Genomic DNA, 23,122 nt, shown 5'->3' with positions numbered 1-23,122 from the left:
CAAGTGCCGGATGTTCGCCAGCAGGTTTCCCCAGCCAGGGAGCATGGGGGACGCATTCTCATTCCCCTGGGACGGCCAGTTTCTGTATGCGTTCCTTCCGTTGCTGTTGCTTCTTCAAGTCCTCATTCAACTCATACGGTGCCGGTGCAGGATGATCCTCGTCGCTCCAGAGTGGCCGAGGCAGATCTTGTACCCGGACTATCTCCGCATGTTGGCGATCCCTCCAATCAAGCTGCTAGTGGTTGCAGATCTGCTCGCCAGGGAAGGAGGCGCAATTCTGCACCACGACCCCAGGGTCTCTGAACCTGAAGGCCTGGCTCCTGCGGCATTAGAATTTATGGGTTACGATCTTCCAGCGGTCTGCAAGGAGGTTCTCGCCAAGGCCAGGGCATCATCTACCTTGAGATGCTACAGACTCAAATGGAAGAGGTTCGCAATTTGGTGCAGTTCCCAGAAGATCGACCCTCTGAGAGTCACAGCCCCTCAAATACTTCCATATTTGCAGTCATTGGCTAAATCGGGGCTGGCACACGCCTCCATCAAGGTTCATCTGGCGGCTATCTCCTGCTACACCAGATCCCCAGGACGGCCCTCATTGTGGTTGCATCGGTTAGTAAAGGAATTCATTAAGGGACTATTCTGCTCGTTCCCGCCGGTGAAGGCTCGGGCCCCAGTGTTGGAGCTCAATGTTGTACTTACTAGGTTTATGGGAGCTCCGTTCGAGCCTCTGCATTCTGTCCCACTCAAGTTTCTGTTTTTGAAGACAGATTTTCTGGTGGTCATCACCTCTGCACGACTAGTGGGATGAGATCCAGGCCATATCTTGTAAACCACCTTACTTGACTTCCCACAAGACAAGGGTGGTGCTGCGGACGCACCCCTCCTTCATGCCCAAGGTGCCGTCGGACTTTCATCTGAACGAGCCCTGTTACCTGTGTTTTTTTCCGACGCCTTCGTTGCCAGCTGAAAAGGACTTTGCACTCGCTGGATGTGGCTAGAACGCTGAAGCTTTGTGGCCCACATGAAGTGTTTCCAGAAAACTTCTCAGCTTTTTGTGAACTTTGGTCCTGTGAACCATGGGAATGCCGTTTTCAAGGCTTTCCATTTCCAGGTGGCTCTCCGGTTATCTCACTCACTGTCACCGCTTGGCAAACGCTGCCTGGCCGTCCAAGAGGCCATTCTACCAGAGCGATTGCTGCTACTACGCGTTCTGTCTGACATGCCCCTGCTGGACATCTGCAGGGCTGCTACATGGAGGTCGACGCATACCTTCACGAGATTCTACTCCATTGACAGGGATTCCATGGAGGAGTCCATAGTCGGCCAAGCAGTGCTGCACAAGCTGTTCGGTTGAAGGTCAGCTTGGTGAGGAGGTAAGAGATTGCTTCTGTTGAGCCTTGCCACCTTGTGTGGTTGTGCATGTGCGTTCTGCTATGTACTCTTGATTTATGAGCATGTGAATCCATGCCAGACCCCATGCTGGAGAAGGAACAAGTTACTTACCTGTAACTGTTGTTCCCTAGCATGGGTCTGCCTTGGATTCACATGCGAACCCTCCTGCCTACTCCTCTGCACCTCTTCACTTGGTCCTACTGCCACTTTACATGCTACCAAATCTGAAGATGGCTGCCAGAGGAGGAGCTCCGGGAGAGGGCAGTCTTTGGATTGGGGCAGTATGACCCAGAGCTCAGTGATTGGTTTATAGGAGAAAGACAGTTTAGAAACGAAACTGAAACTGTTTTTTCTTTTACTGAGTATTCCCAGCCTGACAACAGGGGAATATTCACGATCATGTGAATCCATGCCAGACCCATGCTGGAGAACAACAGTTACAGGTAAGTAACTTGTTCCTTAATGACGATCTAAGTGTTAAAATCACCCACAACAAAATATGGCTTTTGTTCACTCTTTCTAGCATCTCTTTAACAGTAATTGAATTCTGCCTAGTGACCTTACAGTTTGGTGGTTCATAAACATTAATTAATATAAAGGAAAGCTCAGCATGAGATATTTGAACTCCCAGAACAAAGTCTGTCGAGCCGGGTAGGTCAGCGATGTACCGTGAATGGTGGACCGATATAAATAGGCCACCTTTGGGGCGACCTAAGGGACCTATAGAGGCTGACTTCGAAAGCGTAGTTCTGCCATCTAGCTCAATAGTCTCTGTAGACCATGTCTCTTGTAGGGCCAAGATTACAAATAAATCCACTACAGATCACAATCCCTTGGATTCATACAAATGCGCAAAACCCGTGTTCCACGAACGTAATAAATTTCTGTTACCGCCGCAACAGGCAGCCATTGCCAATATCCTTCACAGAGGTCTACTCCACTGGTTTTGACTAAACCACTGCTCACATCTGTATTTAATCCCACAAAGGGTGATGTAGGTGCAGGTATATAAGCAGGGACCGGAGGTACATGACCCACCAGTCCAGAGGTGCTACTTCCAGATTAGTCCCCGAGACACCACTGGATGATTTAGAACTGACAGTAACTGTCATAGACTGCAGTGATCTGGTCCCAGTGGCATGTGTACTGTGTTTATTTGGTGATATATACTATTTTACATTTGTAACCCAGCCTGAAAAGCTCAGTTTCATAACATAGGTGAGTGTAGATTTAGAACAGAGCCAGATGTTCGATATACTCATGGAGATATGTTCAATCTGATCAACAATTTTAATGTCATCAGATAAGATCACCCGCAGTGCCGCCACCGCATGAAATCTACTAAGAATCCTAGACCGATTTAAGGCAGGGATATGGTCTTTACTATAGACTGGTTGGAATTGTAAGGCTTTGATAGGAAGGACTGGGGAAGGGCCTGGAGAGATTGCAGATATAGGTCCAGAAACCACAGGAACGGAGGGAACTGTCATGGCCCAGTGATCCCGTAAGGTAGGTCGTACCACCTTATCCTGGGGAATACAGATACTACTCATTTGGGAAATAGTGGTAGTAAACGGAATATTAGGGGCACTGTAAGCTTGAAGAGTAGGGCAAGCGGACAGCTCCGAAGGTGATCGGCCCACCGCATTGTCAGGAAAGGCAATACCAGGGGCCACTGGCAGTGGTGGAGCTGTGTCCGTCACTGAGAAGGGGTTCTTGTTGCTAGTAGATGGCTCATGAAGGGGCAATATAGGGGATTCAAGACGGGCTGGAGCTACACAAGCCCTAGTTTTAGGTTTAATGCGCCTAGCATACATGAATGTTTCGGACACTGATTTAGCTTTCTTTTTAGCCATAACTCGTTTAGACGAAAATGGAGGTCCAGTTGAAGAGCTAATTACATTGGAACTGTGAGATTTTATAGACGCATGACTAGGCATAGAGGTAATGGGGTAGTAGCCGGATAGCACTCTGTTACTACTTTGATCTTTAACAGATTTCCGGCTTCTGTTTATACTTTTGTGAAATGAAAACAGGTTTTCAAAAGCTAAAAACATATAGTTGGAAGACATGCTGGTTGAACTCCAATCATTAGAATCTTGTTGCTGAGTAGGCTCCACTATTGCAAAAACAGGTTTGGAAGATCATGTATTTCTATTGTTGGGCGCGCATCAGCATTCACATCATCACCAACTTTCAGATCACTGTTGTAGGCTAAAGATATAGTGGGACGGGTATCATATAAGGTCTGGGGATCAATATTTAAAGGATCTGCTAGGTTCGAGGTGTTCATCAAATCACCCATGTATTCAACCTCAAGCATTGTGTGGTCAAGCTATAGATTTTACTCAGATTTACTAGGTAGTCTACGGTAACTCGAGTTATGGATCATGGCAGAGATCAACATGGTAGGTGATGGGGCAGGGAGTTGGGTTATCAAGGGTGTAGCTGTAGATGGATCTACTAACATGTCATTAACAGCAGCTAAGTTCGCCTGCTCGACCTCAGCCATTTTAGTGGCATAGGAAAGAACGCTAGGAAGGGTAGACTTTATCGCAGACATTACAACCTTGCACTCAATCAGTAAATCACACCCATCTTGCATTTCATCATCTATTACTGGAGTAGAAGAGTCGTGACCTGTGATGACCGATTCAATCAGTTTAGAACCCACACATCCTATAGATAGGTTTAACTCGGCAACTAGGTCCTGTGTAGCAGCTTCTTCCTCTATTCTTGCCATCAAAGTGATCTTTGGGAAATATGCAGTTAGTTTTTGTCTGAAAGGCAGGTACTGCCGCAGACGTCGCTCTAGTGCTAATATGTGGAGGACCGACTCGTCGAGTTCTCTTGGACAATCTAGATGTAGGTATACCTTCATGAATTAATCCCGATGTCATCTTTGGCTGTTTGAATGATTAGACATCGATAGTCGGTGCTACAGTATATAACAACAATTCACGGTTCAAAGTTCCAGTACCGAGTACTTTGCAAGCTCTACACTGTTGTCCAAGTGAGAAGTGACAAAAGTAACTAGTTACTTTGCGCCTTTTTAAAAATTATCGTGCTCTCACAAAGCAAAAAATGTACAAAGGTAAAGCCTAATAATCTTAGTAAACCGGGGAGGGGGAGAGATGGGTAAGAGAGCATAAGAGGCTCTGGAAAACGACGAGCGTGCACAAATGCTGTACCCGTAAGAAAACCATATAGTTACTTACAGGTTCAATGGTTGAATGTTATTCAAACATCATCATACGAAAGTTCAGCTATAAGCACACTTGGTATTAGCAGTTACCCCGGAAGAGTTGATACATACTAGGCTGGACAGTACAGGGCAGGACAAGATATAAGATAATGCGCAGGCACAGGCGCAGCTGCTAGTTTAACAGCGTAACCGCACACTTCACCAGCGGATTTCATCGTGCACACGCCCCGGCCCTGGTTTTTATGCAGCTTCTGGGTCGGGGGTGCGGGTCTTACAGATATGCTGAAAATATAATAATAAAACAATGTGTAAGTAGATTACCTAATATTTATGGGCAGTTAACATACAAATATACACAATTGGTTGGATAAGCTGGAATATCCAGTACTGTAACAGACCTTGTAGCAGTGAGAGTCAAATCCAACAAAAATAGGTAAGTCTAAATGTTAATGTTAAAGGACATTTGTACCGCGCACTACCACCACCGAAGTGGTCCCCTGGCGCTCTGGCGGCTCTGAAAAGGGAAGGGAGGGTGGGTTGGTGGGAAGGAGCTGGAAAAGTGCAAGAGATCAGTGATGTGCTGTTGGCGGCCTCAGCCCGGTGGGTCCATTGGCTGGGCCTGGAGTGTTTTGCGGCCTGTAGTCGTTGTGTACTTTTGTGCGAGTCTGTGTGTTTTTGTTTTGTTGTTGCCATGTAGTGAAGTTTGTGCGGTTTGTTGTGCTGTAGGTTTGTGGTTGTCTTTGGTTTGGAGTTTGAGAGATGCATGCAGAGGGGAAAATTGTTAGTGCAGTTGATTAGTTGGCATCTCTATCCTGACTTGAGGCGGTGGGTTTCTGTATTCTCTCCAGATGGGGTTCGGTAGCACCCCTATGCATCTGTCATGATCTGAGTCCATCCATCCTTCAAGGTCCCTTTTACATCTTGCCCCCTCCTCCCCCTGCCTGCCTCGCAGCACTACCTATCTTCCCTTCCCACTCATACAGCCATTGCACCTGCATACGCATCCTGACAATTCCAATCACTGTGGTACCTGGTGGGAACTAAGGGGTGAGTGCGTATGTTGGGTGGGATTAGGTAGGGTTTGTTGATTCCGTCTCCGTGGGTGTCGCTGGTGTTACACTCTACCCGGTGAGACTCGTCCAGGTGCCGTTGGAGCTTCCCAGTGGGTTCTGGGAGCTGTCCGTGTCTGGTTTAGTCTAGTCATCCCTTTTCCTTTCTGTTTCTGTTTTTGAGTCTGTGGTGTTGAATAGACATGTTTTTAGTAAATTCCTAAATTTTAGGTGATCTTTGGTGTGTCTGATTACTTTTGGGATGTTGTTCCAGGTTTTTGCAGCTAAGTGGTAGAAGGAGGAGCGTCCAGGTTTTTTCTTGAGGTATGGTTTTGGTTCCAGGCCAATTTCGTTGCATGACCTCAGGAATCTAGTAGGCTTGTAGATTGTTATTTTCTTTTGTAGGAATTCTGCTCCTTGTCCGCTGATTGCGTGACAGCGTAACAGCACACTTCACCAGTGCACTTCCTCATGCGCACGCCCGCCGAATGTGCACGTGTCCTGGTTTTAAGGCAGCGTACGGGTATGGGGCGGGGCTTGCAGATATGGCGAGAATATAATAATACAGAAACGTGTAAGTAGATTACCTAATACTTATGGGCAGTTGACATACAAACATACTCAACTGGTTGGATAAGCTCGAATATCTTTTAGGCAAGACTGTATGTAGTAACCCTGTGGGAGACTACACCAGCCTTGTCCTCTTGGTAATAGGTAACCCACCTATTGGTATAGTTCTGTACTACACAAGCTGGTAGAGTGACTGACCAGCCAGACTTCTCTCAAGAGGGGTAAATGTGAGCTGTAGAGATTTAACTTTGAGATTCACAATTACAAGTATTCAAATAACACTTATACTCAAGGTGTTCAAGTAAAATAATTATTTAACAGTTGGTTTTAAATAAGCTTTCTTTGGAAAGGGCAAAATGTAACAATAAAAATACACTTTACAACACTTCCTCAGCTTTAAGATAAGCAAGTAGATATCCTTTTGGGATGTCACACACGCAGCTTCCTACATCCTGAGGTGACTTCCAATTACTCGGACGCTGTGGACATTGATATATCACTTTTTACACTTAATGTAATGCAGCGGTTGTGGAAAAGGTTGGGTAAGGAAAAAGGTTAACAAGTTCTCAGATCATGTGAATACATTCCAATCTCCCAATGAAGACTAGGATAGACCTTTCCCAGTAATACAAGTTACACTTATGCACCACCTATGAGGGACAGTTAAAACCAAAGTCAATGGGTAAGGAAGAGTCTGCAGGGAGCCAGGACAGCCAAAGTCACTTTGCACAATCTCTCGGGAGCTGAGGCACTTCTTCAGATAGTACAAAAGTCTTGCACAATGATATTAGAGAGTTTGTAGAAAAAGAATCACTGTTGGGCCACAAGCTGTTAGGCTTGTGAAGGGCAAAGATGCAAACAACTCGGCAAAAAGCAGCTACTGCCAGTCTCCAGTGAGAACAAGCAAGCTACTGCCAAAAGAGGCAAGTACCCCTTCAGTAAAGACAGTATCTTAGGTTGGAAGAAGAGGATCCAGCTGGCTTCTGTTCAGGTTGCAATACTGCAGGTCCTGGGTTCCTAGGCCTCAGTCGTGGGGACAAGAGGGAGGCCACCTGGAGGACTCCTGTACTGCAGTTCAAAGGTCGGCGGCGGCTATGGGCCCTTTCCAAATCAGCGGCACTTTGTGATTTCAGCTACGGGCAAATAGCACCACTGCGGTTCCTGGACACCTTATGGGCTTCCCTTTCTTCTGGGCTCTAACACTCTGTTGAGGTGGCTCAGGCTTGGGTCGTCCTGCTTCGGGAGGGTCCTGTTGATCTTCCTGGAGCTCGGGTCCGGCTTAAAGACGATGCACTCGTTTCTGGTGTTCCTGACCCCTCTCACTCGGCTCCAGCAGCAGCAAGGAAGTACAGCCAGCAGGGAGAGGGTTCCCAGCAAAGTTCGTCCTGGAGTCAGTTGGTCCCACCAACCCAAGGGAAGAAGTCATCCGTTCCAGGCTTTTCTAGTCGATATGAAGTTGGAGCGTCAGCACTACAGCATGGCTTCACCGGGCAGTTCAACGGTCCAGGAGGGTACATCAAGCTTCTCTTCCAAATTCTTTCGTCAGGTGTTTCTTCCAGTGGTCGACTCTGCCTTCTGTTCAAGAGACCTTGCCTTTTATGCAGGTTTCTCCCATTCATGCACAGCCTTTCTGTCACTCGCACAGCAGGGTGGCTGTCCTGCAACGACGGCCAGCCAGCCAATCAAGATTGGGGGCATTCAGATAACCGAGGAGACTAATGACAGGGAGTTTCGGGTACCTGCCTCACTTCCTGCCCTGCCAGACACTCTGAAGCCAGAGGCGGGTTTCAGCACTGAAGCCTGCCAAAGGCAAATTGAACAAAAGGGTTATACCTGGTTTGGCACGCAGAGTAAAACCCAAGCAAGACCTCACTAGCAATAAATGGCGAAAAAAGGCATCCAGGGCCATTTTGACAAAATGGTCACCCATGGGTGCAATACTGCAGCTGAGGATTCACCCTGCGGTAAAAACGCATAATGGTAGGAAAATTAAACCATTGCCACAAGCCATTCAATCTAGTCAGGGTAACATACAAAATGTTACATGAGTAAGTAAGAAAAGGGGCTACTAAGTAACCCCCCAGTACTTCCACATAAAATGGGGTGTACCGGACCTACATAGGAAAAACAGGTAGGTAAAGTCAATTTCACTTCATTACTCTTGGGAACAGTAGTTTACCCAAGAGAAGGTATTTAAACCGTAAGAGAAATCCAAAGGACTTCTCTGTGACACTGCATTGAAGGTGCTGTGTGTCACAATACAAAAAGGTGATGCCTATGGAGTTTGTCAGACTCCAAAACCAAAAGAAACACAGAGTTCATCCAAAAGACAAACATGCCAAACAACATAACCCTCCTTTTAAAGTGCTTAGGACAGTTATTTTGGGTTAAATGTAGATTTCTACATAAAAGCATCTTACATGAGACAACTGGTAGTGCTAAAACATATCTTGTCTACCTTCAGCTGTTTAAAACACCAGTCAAAGAAATTAGCCTAAAACAGATTTGGCAGCATTTCAGGATGTGATGTGCACTAAGGGAATCACGTCACAAGCATATCCTGCATTCGTAGATTTAGATTACCACTTCTCCCCGCAAGTGGTGTATTAGAGGAATGGAGTCTGAAGGAGTTTTGTGTCTCCCTACGGGATTGGAATTCTGCTTTTTAATTTGGCAAATCAGTGCTTGGCACCAGCGAAGTCTAAGAAACAACATTTGTACATGTGTATGTTCATGTACTCGGTGCACAAATTCAAGTTACAATCTGCTGACCAGCAAATTGTATACATTAACACAGCACACAATTTCTTACTCGCCAAGAGTGAAAAATCAAAAGCCAATGGCTGGTGAGTGCACATTTTGAACCCTGGTATATTATTTGCCTTCTAAATTTAACACATCTTTCGCGGGCAAGAAAATGGTGCCTCCGATGAGCCATGAAAAGGCAAATTTAGTAAAAATGTGTTGACTGCCCAACCTTTAGAGAATTTTGTGTAGTTTTTATATTTCAGTATTTTTACAGAAATAACTACCCTAGGGTCCATATTTGTTGATTTATGGACCCAAAAATATTCAGACTGAATTGGAACAGAGCAAGTTGTTTAAGTTTGGACTGCAAGGCTGTAAAACACTGGCTTAATGTTCATTCATTGCAAACTAAATACTGCTATCTATAAGGACTTGATAACCGAACCCATGGTTGGGGTAACACACTGTTGTAAATATCGCACAAAATCAGAGGTTCACTGCATCTTGGGAGACTGAATGCGATAAAAACGGTTGGGCTTACTAATTTACTGGGGAATGGGTGGGTTGGGGTTACAAATAATTGGAATTTCGGGGGAATCTACAGGTCCCAGTGAAGATGGCTGCCTGCTGTATCTTCTCAGATCAGCATCTCAGTACCCGTTGCTCCTCCCCTTGTGATAGGTGCAGGAACAAAGTTTAATTGCTATGAGAAAAATTCCCCCAACCACCATGGGCACTCTTATGATAACAGCGACCCAAGCGCACTCCAGCACCTGAGATTCATTGACTTGGTAGAAGAGGTCTGTAACGGGGGACGGGCACTCTGTTGAAAGGATGCTACAGCGTTGGATCCCTGTGGCACGGGCTGATGCATGGGTAGCTTGTAGCTTGGAGGTAGCTGAGGTGAATGTAAGTGGCATAGAAGTCAAGAGATGGCCTCGATAAATGGGACTGGCCACAACTGTTGGTAGAGCACCAATGGTCCGAAGCTCCAGGGCCCAGAGAATTATGCACTATAGTACAGTTGAAAGTAGCCTGCTGCCTGTGAAGTCCTCCTGAGATTAAGTTCTCAGATTTTACTGATTGTTGAAATCACAATGAAACCTTCACTAGGCACTTGGGGACAAGCTCAGACATTGGAAAGTGCCAATGTCACTGAGACTGGGACCCACCCACAATTTTGTCTTTAATTAATTGATGTCAGATGAACTGATTGCGAGGCGGCGTACAGCACACTAAGGATCATTGACATCAAATACTATGCAGACTCTGCAGAAGTATTCTTCTTAGGGACTGCCGGACTGTGAGAATCCTAGAGAGGACTTTTGGTGTATAAAAAGGGCTATTGACCAGGAACCTCAGGGCATTATTTGCATGATCCACGAATTACAGAGGAAAGTTGTGGTGGTCCTCTGGCCATGTTAATTGCTTCACCATGTGAGGAAAGCTTATGTTTACCACCTGACAGAAATGGCATCGATTACACAAAGAACCATATGTGGAGTTTAGGTGTTTTATATTCAAGTTGAAAGGCTTGATGGACGACCGACTCTAGAAAGGGAAGTCTAAGGCTCCCTCCAAAGCAGTTTTCATGAGCACCCAGTATTTTGGGTTACTCCCAGTGATGCTGACCATCAGACCCATGCAGCTGCACCTTTGGTGGCGAAATGAGGTTGCAGACATACAAAATATTGAGTTTGCACGAGGACTGGTAGTCCACTGCTCCCATAGAGGTGGGGTCATAATATCATGGTGAACTTATAAGGATGGGCTTGTATGATCAATATCGCTTCCCTAATTGTACTCCCACCATTATGGACTGCACCCTCTGTTATTATATGTGAAAGGGTTGGATATACGCCTAAAGCTTCCAGGGGAAAAACTACAATTAGTGGGGTTTCTCCTGATGTAACATGTGCACAAATGATTCTCCAAAAGGCATAACGCCTTCGATGATGTTGATCCATATCATAACATTTTAAATCTGTTTTTACAATTCCTTATTCCTTCTCTGTCCTTGAGACACTCCATCCTATAAATCAAAATGTCAAAATGGTGGCCAACAGAAGGTTCTAGCTCCTAGTCCTAACAATTTATACCCTCCGCTAATAGAAGTTTTCAAAGATGTGACCCAAAGCAAAAGTCCAAACCCTAATCTTCAGAGTCCAGCCCTATACAACACAACAACAATATTCATTTGGAAAGGTTATTGCAGCAGTTACTAACAGTCTGGTCTCTCCTTCAGGCCTCTCTGCCTTCACCTTATGAATCAAGGCCTCTCACAGGCTTTAGGCTTCCCAATTTTCTCTCCTTCAGGCTTTTATTCAGTCACTTTTGGGCTTGTCCCACCCCACCATTCTTCAGCTTCACAACATTACTGTTTCTTAGGTTACAGAATGCGGCCCTCCCGGGTGTTGGCACACTCGGGATTCACAATCATTCCTTTATGGACCATGGCTTCACAACAGGTTTCACCTGAACCTTTGATCATGTTTCACACCTAGACTTTTCGTGAGTTCTAGAGTTACTTGGGATTCACAACAGCAGTAATGGGTAGCCATGCTACCTCGTTAAAGTCCTTGTCGGGAAACCAGTACATTGGGACCCTCCTGCCACTGGTCAAATCTTTGTGTATTATTATCTTAGTCTTGCTGGTGGATTGCCTCAGGCTTAAGCTATGAAGAGATTGTGAAGCCTAGGAGGTGTCTTTCAAGGACTCTAGCCACTTTCACCTCCCTAATCTTCTGCCAAATGGTTCCTGATACCTCCGGTCGGAAAATCAAGACCCAGGACCATTCAACATGCCAGTTGCCATGGCATCTGGGTCATTGACAGACGCAGGACTACATCTCTCATTGCTCCCAGGTTAGCATGACATCAGTATTGTGAGAGATCAGAAATGTGAGGCGGACAACTTTGTGAAGGTTTCTCAAACAATGCTATTTTTATTAAAATCGAAGGTTGGATGAACGCCTCACTATCTGTACCCTGACGAGGATTTACCTGTCTAACATAAACTAAAGGAAACATTCTAACAAAGGATATCTGTCCCTCACACTTATACATATAACAAACACGGAAATGCATGGCATTTCAAAACAATATTAAATGAATTTTTCTTGTTTCACAGTCTCTTCTCATAAGCTGGGTGAAATGCCCCATCCCCAGATTTTAAGCAGAATTCTGCTTCACAGTTCAAGGAAAATAAGGACAAAGTTCCAACACAGTTCTTTACTTTAATTGGTCAACAGAACATTCTAATATTACTGATGATTCAACAAAGCAAATACAAGACTCATCTTCCTTATATAATGTATCTTCTTTAGATAAAGTACACCTTTTGTATTTCATCAGTAGCAACAATTAGTCTTAGGATGTTTTTCCACAATTGAGAAGTTCTAATGAAATACAACTTCTTCTGAAAAGCTTTACTCAACACTTTCTTCAGTAACACAAATACTTAAATGGTTTCTATCAGGACCATTTTGTAGCCCTTCTTCGACGTCCACCAGGCCCAATAGCTCAGTTCACACCTGGTCTACTTCCATGCCATTCCCACTACCCCAAAGGTTTGTAATTCGGGTATACTCCCCTGCCCAAATAGCGTTTCACAAGTGCTCTTAGTGTTATGGTCAACGGACTAGAAGTTCACAGCAGCTTCATAGTATTGAAGGTACCCAACTTGCACGTGTCCCAATAGTATACAAAAAGAAGAGAAACTCCCTGTCAGGGGAATGAGACCAGGAGGTGAGTTGCAAAGATAACAAAGTTTATATAATCCAAAAAACTGCCAGCAAAAGAACATTGCTGCCCGAGAGCACTCTGCCGAAACATAACACGGGCAGCACATTAAAAGAACACATAGCATCACTGATGACATGCATAGGGTACACATTCTTGCATAGAATTGGAAAGTGGCATACAGAACAGTTGATACTATATGGGATACAAGATGCTAATTGGTAACTGTCTTGCAGTAGCTTTTGGCACACATGGGTCAGATGGGCTCATCTCCGCGGTGTGAAGGTAAGGGCAAGGGAGCAACATATCTATCAAACTAAACAACAGGAACTGATCATGCAGAAATAATGGCGCACACAAAATCTTGCATGAATGGGGGTACTTGGGTCAAATGAGCTAATATATTGGCATTCCAACCGCTACACTTTGGATTCTCTTTGATACTGCAGTCCTCGCACCCAGGTGCCCACCCCAAAGGTTTTGATCTACCATCTGTCATTCTTGGTTCCTAGTGATATAGGTGGACGTGTGTTGTTTTTGAGAAAATATACTGCTACACAGGATTAGGGCTGTGGCGGGGGTCCTGGAATGATTGAGGTGCGGGCGGGTCAGATGGGTATCAGCATGAAAGGGACTGGGGGAATCTGAGCTGGTGGGCTGTGGCCTGGCAGGTTGGGGGTTGAGAGGGTACGGCCAGTTTAGTTGAGATGAATGGGCACTTGGGCTTATGACTTGTCACTGTCTCACTCTCTCCGCAGGTTACATTCTTTCGGAAATCCTACTATGGGATTGTAACACGGCATGGCTGGGCTTCTGTGGGAACAGGGCTTGCGCAGAGCTATCATGGGGAGGCGATGGTGTGGGATGGCTGTGCAAGGCACTGGAGATGGGAGAGCTGCATTTTTACAGATATATGGATTTTTCAGGCCTAGTAAAAAGATGGCTTTGGGCATAGTTCAAAATGGCTTCTCATGTATGGTGTATTGTGTTATTGTCTGTGGGCTATGGTGCGACAGAACACTGCGAGGGTGGCTGCGCCTCCCCCCTTTGGTTATTACATATGTTATGTTCCTGGAGTGATGCAATGGTTGGGGGGGCAAGGATCGTCTCCTTTCCAACATTATTCAGCAATTTGCAGCTTTAAAACTTCAACAACTCTTATGGGGAAATAGGTTTCACCTTGAAGCTCTTAATGCTTTTCTATAAATGATGCTCGTCTCCTTCTGACTATGTTTTTTTAAAAAAAAAAAATATTTGTATTTGGTTACAGAAAACCTTTACAAAAAGCACAGAACATCATAAAAGAATAAAAGGAATATTTCCATTATATTTCAAAATTCATACTTATAAAAACAATTTCCTTTCCAAGAAGGGCAGCCTTTTAGTCACTTTGATTTCTCCACTGCTTAAGTAACCAAATACTGACGAGCATAGGCTCTTAGTCTGTCTCTCTCTTATCTTTGGCAATATGAGTTTACATCAGCAGTCACCCTTTGTTGTATAAAGTATGTGCAACAGGTTTCATCACTTATGGACCTTTCATTAGCCCCCTTCTGCTGTTGGCAATATCGGTTGTATTGTATTTGCCTTGACTTTAGCAGCTTTTAGCTTGGGTAATACTCGTGCGTATTAAATCTCAACAATATCACCCCATTGGGTGGTTGGGTTTTCCATAGACTCACACGTCTAAAGTTAGTCATTTGGTTTTGTTATGAGAGACTTTCGCTGCTGCTCAATGGTTCGGTATTCAACATTGTGTGGAGAACCACTTTCACTCACACACAAATGCTGCGTTTGCTGCTTTTAAATTGTTTGGTATTCAAAATCATTTTCTTTGTTACTTTCACTCATACGCGAGTGTAGCTCTTCTGCTGAATGCCTCCCTTGGATACGCAAGTGGGTACGGAGCGGTCCGGGGTCACTAACCGCATGTGAACTCACCCGGAAAGACGTTTGCCTCCTCTCCCCTTGCCGCTCACAGGACTTCTTCTGTGGCTCCTCGCAACTGGAAAACTGCTTCTGGTAGTCTGCCTTCACCCATGCCACTTGCAACTGGAGCCCCATGTTGCTCCTGAGGCCCTTTGGTGCACACCAGCCACCAGAGACAGCTTTGAGACCCTTGGGTGTACGCTGTGAGAATCCTGAAGGTGTTTCACCCACTAGTCCCTGGGGAACTGTCATCCAGGTGGCCAGGACACGCCCACCACTTTTGGATCCAGTTCCTGGGGGTGGACGAGTGCAGAAGGATCACCTGGGTGAGGGGTCTTAGGGGGGGTGGAAGTGGGACACCGTATGGTTGAGAAACATGAGTGTATTCTCCCGAGTAGTCCTTGAGAATCCCTTATTCAGGTGGCCAGGGAAGGGTTGGCGCTCTCAGATCTTCACCCTGTGGGTGGACGAGCGAGGGTGGATCACCTCGGTAGGGGAGCCCGGAGTTATTCTCAGGGAAATGCCCCAAGTGAGACGCAGTATTATACCGAAGAAGGTGAGGAAGACGAAGTCCTTAAAGCCTTAATAGGCTGTTCCACATCTACCTCCCTTCCGCCAAAGGATCTCCCTTATTCAAATCCAATGACCCCCTCCATATCTGGTAAATTCCCTAGAAACCCAAACCCTGGTCCACTCAGAAACCATCTCTCCCAGAATGTCTGTTTTCCTTGTCCCTGCACGAATGCTCCCAACCATTCTACTCCACGTCTGTATGATTATTCGTTCCCAAACACCTTACAAAACACCTTACAAAACACTACCATTCCCGCAATCCCCCCCCCCCTGTACAGGTCATGATAAACTCTGGTCATTTTCGTTCATTCCACAACCCCTATCAATCTAACTCTTCCGAATTTACCACAACCCTAGTGTGAGTGCTATGATTCAGGAAAACACTTTTTTTCCATCATACCCTGTAGAATACTCGGGAACGTTATTGCCCTCCTTTTCCAACCTGAACACTTCCTTACATTGTGACCGACAGCGGACAAATGCTAAAACGGTTTACCTTACATGTCCGAACGTAAGGGTCAGGCAGAGTCGGGCAATTAACCAGAATTACACACACCTGATGGCCCTTTTCTCTTCCCCACAGGTATAAAAGGTGGAGCTCAAGAGCGCAATATGAGTAAGACAGACCGCACGACGTGAGTGCTAACTCAGCATGGCAGTTCAAGAGAAGACGGAGAATACTGAGAGGGTGACGAAGAGAGACGTGACATTGCCCTTACCGATCAAGGCAGTGAAACCTCTGCCATCGGAAACGTAAGACCGCGAGCAAAGGCCAGCCTGTGTTGCAGCAGATGTCTACGGTACGCTAGACTCTCCTCCGCTGATACCCATGGTGGGGATGGACATTGGTCTCGGTGGTACCAACCTTGACTCCAAGGATAAAGAAAGACAAGCGGTTCATCACAGCCGGTGAGTCGAGGGGAGAATCGATAAGAAACAAAATTGTCTTGCACAAAAAGTAGCCAACAGCTAATTTGAACTTTGAAAGGCTTAATGATACATTGCTAAAAGAAGTGGAAACCAGCACAGAGGAGTACGGCACCATGTGGGTGCTAAAGCTGGAAACTCTGGCCGATTACCCAAAGGTAGAAACTATTGTAACCTGAAGCCCATGGGAAGAGGGGAAGAAAGGTCAAAGTGGTCATACAGGGGTCTTGTAAAATCCTCTGTAGCGTTGAAAGTCTTTGACTGGCAAATGATTGCAAAAGTTAAGGGAAGTTTTCATTTGCATCCAGTGCATCCAGTGATTGTTGGAACGTTGGTTTTACTTTGCACAATCCTGCACTGCGAGCACACGCAAAGCTCTTGCAGGACTTCGAGCGCGGCCCTGAGGAGGCGGAACCGGCGCTAGTCACGTGGAACATCACGTGATCTACTACAGCTACAAAGCGCCCTCCCATCCGCCCGAGCGGCGTATTCTTTTGCATCCAGTGATTGTTGGAACGTTGGTTTTTACTTTGCACAATCCTGCACTGCGAGCACACGCAAAGCTCTTGCAGGATTTCGAGCGCGGCCCTGAGGAGGCGGAACCGGCGCTAGTCACGTGGAACATCACGTGATCTACTACAGCTACAAAGCGCCCTCCCATCCACCCTTGCGGCGTTAAGCCCGGCGGTGATAAGGCCGCTAGCTGTGCTGTTGTGCGGCTGTTAGGCGCTGGTGGCACTATATTCTGGTTTGGAGACTGCAGAGGCATAATCTCTTTGATCCTTTCTGGAAATCAACAATCTACGTGTGCTATGGCGTAAAGCTGAACGTTCATTAGATCGCAGGTAACTAAGTTACGTGCCATTTTAACTTTGAAAAGTCAAGCTTCTTTTACATTCTCTGCTCAAGTTTCATTCTGACTCCGAGGGACCGAAACTATGTATAATCTAACTGCAGGAATGCCATGTGTGATGGACAAAGTTATGTTTGACAATAATTCTTGCACAACTCCAACTGGTGCATTAGCAAAACATTCTTTAAACACTCCGATTAACGATCTGGTACCCAAATCTTGTGACAAGCCCAAAAGCCTTAAACGAACCTCAAAAAAACCCATCATTTTGACGCCAATCAAAAAAACGCCTGTTTCTAATCGTGACATTCGTAATTTTTATGTCTCTAATCAAAGTGATAACTTGATAACTCGACTTCAATATCTAAGGCTAATGAACTCATTATCTCTCAAATGCCTATTGTGTCGCAGGAAGTAGCAGTGCCATCTTGTGCTTCTAACGTTTCAAAATTAGGGATTACTATCTCTGATTCTACTATACTCGCTATAGCACAGTCCCCTCAAAAAATTAAAAAATGTCCACAATCCATCCCAGTGGTAATAGAAGAATCCTTTCCTTGAACCAAGATGCAATATCTAGTCATGATGACTGTCCTGTATCTTGTAACGAAACACCTTTGAATGATTCGGTAATGGGTATAGAGAATGTTGAAATAATAGAAGTGGTGTCTGAGGAGGTCCCGTTACTAGATTCATCAGTCCATGTAGATGGCCGAGAATTAGAAAGCTCGAGAGCGTCAGTCTTGACAGATTATAATCTACCTGGCTCTATGGACTCAACAAGACATGGTGAGGACATATCCTTTTTACAACCAACGCTGCGCCGATATCCATCCACGAGGAAACCTTGTGAACATTCGGCCAATCCTGCTCTTATGGAGATTACCCTTGGAGCCATAAATACTACTATATCTGGTCTGTTTAAACTGTATGAGTCCCTAGATTATAAAATCACTAGTCTTGCCTCCAAGGTAGATCTAATTGGAAATGAGCTGAAAGTTGGATCTGACCCTGTTCCTAATACATCGAAAATGGAAAATATCATGCAAAGATTGTCCAATTTAGAGACCTACTGCTTGTCTAACCAAACTGGTCAAACTCATGTTGGCTCAAGTATTGCGCAGAGACTCGTAGCATTAGAGTTTCTTCGCAACCTACCCATCATGACAGACTCAGTTTTGCCTTCATTTACCAATATTATTCGTCCTGTAGAAAGTGTAGAGATCACCGCAGAAAGAAAAAACGACTCTTGGATAAGTGTCGATTCTCCTGAGAGAACCACTACCCAAGATCAGTGTGGTGCTAAAACTGCCAATAGAGCTACACAAAAAAAAATATCTCACCAACTGACACTAAGCAAAAAAAAGAAAACGGCACAAATTAAAGTTCCTTTAAGAAACACAAATGCTTTACTTAAGCCTAACTCACAGCAAGAAAATGTCTCTGTAGTGAATCAGACAAACTCTGATTGCTTTATACCAGCGTCAATAGAGACACTTTGAGAACCTTTAACCAATAATGTCACTCCGCATACGGGTGTACATGTGCCATTAAGATCTGTCCCCATTCCAGTTAAATATTCAGTGACACAGGACTTGACTTTGGGTTACACGCCACTAGGTGATCTTCTTGAATTAGTGTCTCACGGTTCAAATATAGACATACCAGGTCAGCTCCAAAAGTCCACAGAATCCATGACACACACACACTCAAGAGTGATGGCAGTTGGTGTTGAGAAACCTTCCACTTCAACTGCCATACCACAACAAAGCCCTGACAATCGACTGAGTATTCTTAAAGCTGCAGTTGATTCCTATCGCTTGAATAGATGGTCAGAGGTGTTGCCAGAATCAACTCCCATTAATCTACAGTCCCTTCAACCCAAAACAGTCAGTGGTCAAAGTGAGAGGGAGCGATCGGGAGCGGTGCTCCTCTACTTTTTTAAATTACCATTTACAGCTCCTATACTTTTTTGTTAAAAAGAAACCGTTCCGGAATGGTTTCGTTTTAAAATAAAAGTAAAAGAAGACGTTGAAGCTTTCACTTTCAGTGCACTGCACTGAACGTTCCCTTAAATAGCAGGTGCAAGAGTTTGGGGGTTTGTACTGTGTGTGGGAGGGGGCGTGGTGATGCGGTTTGTGGGGAGTGGGTGCAGGCCAGCAGGGAACATAGTTCCTCTACTTCTTTTTGTACACTTCGACCACTGAAAACAGTACACTTTAGCAATGAACAGATTAATATCCCATTTAAAGATGCAAAAAACCCTAAGTCCTCCGCAGCCTCTACATCTGGTGGGTGCTCTGGGCCTAGGGCCATTCAAATTCCCAAAAACACTGACACTCAGAAAACAGTGTCAAAAGTTCATGTGAGTGATAAAAGAGACTCTAATGCTCTGAGATTTAAAACTTATCACACTTTGATTTTGAAATGCCGTGATGGTGATTTTCCTAAATATGATCTATGTCGTGCTAGTGTGCTAAATATTTTTGGTGATGTTGAGGGATTGCAAGCAATTGCTTCGAGTGACATAGATTCCTATCGCAAAGAAATTCAATTTGATCTATCTGTTGTTCGTTTATGGGTTAAATCAGGAGTAGTGCGTAATTTATTATGGAATGCAAGAATGGAACTGTTTAATATGGGGTTTTTATTGGCCCAGGATCCGGCCAGACGGAACCTTCATGAGCCTGATAATATAGAGATACTCACAACCCCTGCAGTAGAGCCAGTATGTGTATGTCATTTCTGTGTCAATGAGAACAGCCATAATTTAATATCATTATCAATGCATAACACTCATTCATAACCGCGAACGGGAGTCATGAGTATTGAAATTTCACTTGCCAGTTGGAATACGCGGGGCTCCTCTCACCTTCAATGGACCAAAAATGATAATTTGAATAACTATGATATCGTAGTTTTGCAGAAAACGTGGCTGTTACATGCTCCTATATGGGATGACCATGATCTTGTTTTACTACCAGCTGAATTCTCTGGTAAAGGAAGGCCAACTTCTGGTCTGCTAGTGGCAGTGAAATCCAGTAGAGGACTTGGAATCTCTGCACGGAAATCTCCAAATAAGTTAATTCAGCTAGTCAGAATCACCATTGGCCTAGAAACATACGCCCTGATTAATCTTTATCGAAATCCAGTGGGCATTCTTGAAGAAATATTCTACAGTACTCTATTGAGTCTTTTTGAAATAATTGCTATAGATAAAGAGATCTCTGGCATCTTGGTAATGGGTGATTTAAATCTCTCATGCCTTGAAACTAACAAAAAGAGTATAAATTCTGATAGTCAGAGATGGTTGTTATTCATGAATGACCTTAATCTAAGGATGGCGAATGGTGCTATTCTTTGCGATATTCCTCCGATGAACACTTGGGAGACAGGAAATTCCAAGTCCACTATTGATTATATTTTTATGAGCAATAACATTTTTATGAATGCCACCAAATTTGCTGTGGTTAAGCAGGTACAAAGTGACCACCATTTATTATCTCTTGTTTGGTCCATTGAAAACCAAATTGTACCGGCCACCAAACAATGGTATAGGCAAACTCTTGTGGTTAATAATGGTAGGAATCGTTTTAGCTGGTCCTATGATAAACTTTCAGCCCTAAACACTGCTATTTTGAACAGCCATGGAACGAGCAATGTTGAATCATATGTTGATGTCTTAAATACTTTAAAGAATATTCACTTACTGAAACATAAGACCTCCGTGATTCATACCCATGAATTTGACTTAGCACTTCATGCCCGCAAAAAGGCACATAGAAAAGAGATTAGAAGCCTCCGTAAATTACCCATGGCTGATCAAACAAAAGCTATTAAATCAGTCAATTGTCATTATCGTAATTGGGTTCGATCAAGGAAGGCTGCTCTTTTGCAAATTGATGGTGAGAAATTTTTGACTTTTTTTCAAAACATCAGGAGGTAGTTAACACAAATCAATAGTTTACAGTTGTGTTCATTAAATCAAAGCTGTAAATGGTATATATAAAGTCATATTTTAATTCAATAATTTGTAGAAAAAATACATTTTGAGTTAAGAAATGATGGGACGACCCCATTCATTTGGTACAATAAAACATACACACAATGTCTAAAAAGAGAAAGACTGTTTAGTCGTGACACATTAGTTTGTATATTTTGATATCAAATATCTAGAAGCTTAAAATGAATATGTTGATCTATGCAGATAAAACATTTTACACTTGCAAAGATCCTCAAGCCCTATTATGGGGCAGTTATTTCGTCAAGCTAGTAGTTGTTACACTAGATGGTTAGATAGAACTCGACATGTTTCAGTTCTCTGGTGATTCTGGGAACTTTCTTCAGGAGTAGTGTCACTGTATCTAAATCATTCCTTACAGTAAAAACAAACAAACATCAGTAGGAGGTGTATTTAATACATTTATCATCGGATATCAATTCCTATTACTGGTATTGCATGGCGGGGTTGGATCTGCCTTCTGCAACTGTTGATATGAAACAAAAAACAGAAAAGAAAAGGATATAAATATTCCAATTGGTTCTGTAATAATTTCAATTTACAAGACAGAGCTAGAGTAATAATTTACCTAGTCCTGTCGGGAGCAAGTGGCTCTTGAGGAGGTAAGGATCTTGAGTTAAGCAGGTTTTCGATCTCCTAGGTCTATTAATAACTCCAAGTTGAATTATATTACGACCTGCAAAGTTAATATGCATAATTTGGTGAAATTTACTAACAGGTTGGCTCTGTTCATGTAGAAAAGTGCACTGAGGGAACAGTAGGACAAGGCTTACCTCATAAGATGAGAGATTGGAACTTCAAAAGTCGTTCTTTATAGATAGGGGCTTCGAAAGTTCAAGCCACGTCTAATCGTTTATGTTAAGCGGGTAGGAACGGAATGTTCTCATTGGTCGAAATCGGTAGTAGGGGCCAGAGCCTAAAAAACAACACGGGAATTGGATCTATTATAGCGTTTGAGTTTAGCTGTAAATTAGTGGTTTGTTGATAGAAATAAAGAATTCCCTTCATATTAATGAGTCGCTTATCTGTATTGGTTAACAGGTGGTCTTTGGCTCATGGATGGCTTAAGGCCGGTGTGTCCGTATTCTTTTTTCCGTTTTCTGAATGCAGACAGTTCAATTTAAGGTCTGTGTAGAACGGAATCCTTTATTGAATCTGTAGATAGGACGTGAATGGTCATTTTAATAACTGTAAATGTTTCTAGAGCAGCTGGCATATTTCCATTAATATCGCGTTTTTTTAGTAGTCTATATTGATTTTAAATAGATTATAAACGGTTGGGAAACTGCGGGTTACCTGTTTTAGTTAGTCTGTGCACTAGCGTCCTTCCTATTCCTGGATCCTCTGCCTGCCGCTGTCTCGATCGCGGGCGCCATCTTGGGTAGAGGGTTTAATATAGGCTTACTAGTCCTTTTTTAGTTTTTATTAGTGCCTATAGTATTTACTAATACCGGTTCTTTAAATGTCTAAAACACACTTAAAACAAAGGGTACAAAAGGCGGTGTTGTGTATAAAGAAATAGATTCCACTATACATTCTCTGAATATCTATCCTGATAACGATAAAACGTAAGCAAGAATGTAATCTAATTACATAGCTTCTTGTGTGTAAGTAGCAACCACGGGGTGATAATTAGCTGTTGAAGAGCACATTAAACCCTATATAGAAAAGTGGTTTCGAGGGGATTGGGTCCTCCGACGTATTCCATATCTATGACATGTAATCACCACAGCTGTGCTGCTTCGGAAACTGTTTTCGGCGTCTGCGTCCTGCGTCGATGACATCGATGCGCCGTCGTCGAGGGCCTCCTCCGACGTCATCCGATGTGATAAGTAGGACGCACAACGCCCGTAGCCTCAGTTCCGTTTTTTCCGCGAACGTGTTGCTTCGTGAATCTCGGTTAACGCCTCGACTCTTTGGAGTTCTGTTCTTCTCGGTTCTTCGAACCTGTTCGTTTTGTGAAAATCCTTTGTGTGACGATGTCTTCTACTTCGTCTTCGACCCCGCGTCCGGGTTTCAAGAAGTGCGGGGAGTGTGGGTCCAAGATGTCGGTGACGGACTCGCACGACGCCTGCCTCTGGTGCCTCGGGGAGGCCCACGACACGGATGACTGT

General features: G+C 44.2%; 1 protein-coding gene across 5 annotated transcripts in view; it reads left to right on the top strand.

The window, feature by feature from the left end:
- Positions 1–23,122, top strand: part of PRDM11 (PR/SET domain 11) — an 804,858-nt gene that overhangs the window by 128,010 nt on the left and 653,726 nt on the right. Inside the window, exon 2 of one of the 5 annotated variants that reach the window (XM_069623299.1) lies at positions 15,791–16,116. The exons of 3 other annotated variants lie outside the window; for them this stretch is intronic. The gene's annotated coding sequence lies outside the window, so the exon portion shown is untranslated. Of the gene's footprint in view, positions 1–15,790; positions 16,117–16,154; positions 16,980–23,122 lie in introns of those variants that run through there. One more of the 5 variants, XM_069623300.1, reaches the window with a different exon arrangement.

The sequence above is a fragment of the Ambystoma mexicanum genome, chromosome 11, assembly GCF_040938575.1.
Source record: "Ambystoma mexicanum isolate Mex_15411 chromosome 11, UKY_AmexF1_1, whole genome shotgun sequence".
Taxonomy (NCBI): Eukaryota; Metazoa; Chordata; class Amphibia; order Caudata; family Ambystomatidae; genus Ambystoma; species Ambystoma mexicanum.
Note: the sequence above shows the minus strand (reverse complement) of the source record. Positions and strands in the feature narration are given on the sequence as shown.